The sequence below is a fragment of the Ananas comosus genome, linkage group 21, assembly GCF_001540865.1.
Source record: "Ananas comosus cultivar F153 linkage group 21, ASM154086v1, whole genome shotgun sequence".
Classification (NCBI taxonomy): Eukaryota; Viridiplantae; Streptophyta; class Magnoliopsida; order Poales; family Bromeliaceae; genus Ananas; species Ananas comosus.
In genome coordinates this window covers 5,424,103-5,426,602 of record NC_033641.1, presented here as the reverse complement: position 1 = coordinate 5,426,602, position 2,500 = coordinate 5,424,103, and the positions used below count along the sequence as shown (strand labels likewise).

Genomic DNA, 2,500 nt, shown 5'->3' with positions numbered 1-2,500 from the left:
GAGCTACCAAACTGCTCTACTCCGCGCTAAAGAACTAGGAACTAATGGGCGAAGAAAGATTGGATACGCCCCTCTACCATATCTATACAAATAGAATAGTCCATTTATACAGAATGGTAAAGAGGGCCCTTCTATGATCATAGATCATAGAGATCTATACAAATATGAAACGATATTTTTATCCTTACCAACTTGATCTTGTTGCGCCCGGTAACAAACATGCATAAACCATTTCTCGAAGTATGTGTCCGGATAGGCCAAAGTCTCGATAGTTAGCTCTAGGTCTTCCAGTCAAAAAACAACGTCGATGAAGACGTATAGGTGCACTATTACGTGGTGGGGATTGCAATTTTCCATGAATTTCCCATTTTTCACTCAACGATGAAACTTTGCTTATTTTTTCTTTTGAGGATCGGCGAATCAAATGATATTTCTGTTCCAAATTTTTCCGCTTGTTCTCCCTCTGAATCAAACTTTTTCTTGCCATAATGTTCAGTTCCTATTATTATCAATGATACAGTTCGGATCCTAGATGTAAAAATATAAGAAGGCGTATCCTCCCCCTCCATCGAAACAAATGAAATTGTTGCTGATACAGTACATAAAAAAACAATAAATAACTAAATTAACCAAATTTTCCTGATGTGGAGGCAATCAAGAAAGCTGCATAAGTGAATATATAACCCACGGAAAAGTGGGCTAATCCAACCAATCTTGCTTGTACAATGGAAAGAGCCACCGGCTTATCTCTCCATCGAATCAAATTAGCCAAAGGTGTGCGTTCATGAGCCCATGCTAAAGTTTCAATCAATTCTTGCCAATATCCACGCCATGAAATTAAGAACATAAATCCAATAGCCCAAACAAGATGTCCAAATAAGAACATCCACGCCCATACCGATAAACTATTCATACCAAAAGGATTATATCCATTGATAAGTTGTGAAGAGTTTAACCATAGATAATCTCTTAACCATCCCATCAAATAAGTGGAGGATTCATTAAATTGTGAAACATTACCCTGCCATAATGTGATGTGTTTCCAATGCCAATAAAAAGTAACCCATCCAATGGTATTTAACATCCAGAAAACTGCCAAATAAAATGCGTCCCAAGCAGAAATATCACAAGTACCGCCGCGTCCTGGGCCGTCACAAGGAAAACTATAACCGAAATCCTTTTTATCCGGCATTAATTTGGAACCACGTGCATCTAAAGCACCTTTTACTAAAATCAATGTAGTTGTATGCAAACCTAGAGCAATAGCATGATGAACCAAGAAATCGCCAGGGCCTATTGTTAAGAAAAGTGAATTACTATTCTCATTAACAGCATTCAACCATCCCGGTAACCATATGCTTCGACCTGCATTGAAGGCTGGGCCATTCGTTGAAGATAAGAGTACATCGAACCCATATGAAGTCTTACCATGAGCAGATTGTATCCATTGGGCAAATATAGGTTCGATCAAGATTTGTTTTTCCGGAGTACCAAAAGCGAGCATGACGTCGTTATGAACATAAAGGCCCAAGGTATGGAACCCCAGAAACAGGCTGGCCCAACTTAAATGAGATATGATAGCTTCTTTATGGTCTAACATTCTTGCCAATACGTTATCCTCATTCTGCTCCGGATTGTAATCTCTAATGAAAAATATAGCTCCATGAGCAAAGGCTCCTGTCATGATGAACCCTGCAATGTATTGGTGATGAGTATATAAGGCAGCTTGAGTAGTAAAGTCTTGTGCTATGAATGCATAAGCAGGTAAGGAGTACATATGTTGAGCTACTAAGGAAGTAATAACCCCTAAAGAGGCTAGAGCAAGACCTAATTGAAAATGAATCGAATTATTGATTGTGTCATAAAGACCCTTATGCCCACGTCCTAATCGACCCCCCGGAGGAATATGTGTTTCTAAAAGATCTTTGATACTGTGCCCAATCCCGAAGTTAGTTCTATACATATGACCAGCAATGAGAAAAATAAATGCAATAGCTAAATGATGATGAGCAATATCGGTCAGCCATAAACTTTGCGTTTGTGGATGGAATCCCCCAAGAAGGGTTAGAATGGCAGTTCCCGCCCCTTGGGAGGTCCCAAATAAATGACTACTCGAATCAGGGTTTTGGGCATAAAGATTCCACTGACCCGTAAGAAGGGGTCCCAACCCTTGGGGATAGGGTAATACGTCTAAGAAATTATTCCATCTGACGTACTCTCCCCTGGATCCGGGAATAGCGACATGAACTAAATGTCCTGTCCAAGCCAAGGAACTTACTCCGAAAAGTCCTGACAAATGATGATTGAGACGAGATTCAGCATTTTTGAACCACGAAACGCTTGGTTTCCATTTGGGTTGTAGGTGTAACCAACCCGCTATTAAAGATATAGCAGAAATAAATAATAGAAAAAGAGCTCCTGTATAAAGATCTTCATTGGTGCGTAATCCGATTGTATACCACCACTGATAAACACCGGAATAAGCGATATTCACTGGGCC

General features: G+C 39.9%; 1 non-coding gene across 1 annotated transcript in view; it reads right to left on the bottom strand.

The window, feature by feature from the left end:
* Window positions 1–26, bottom strand: part of TRNAM-CAU — a 74-nt gene extending 48 nt beyond the window's left edge. The window contains exon 1 of the tRNA in view: window positions 1–26. This exon is cut by the window's left edge and continues 48 nt beyond it. This is a non-coding gene — a tRNA (tRNA-Met).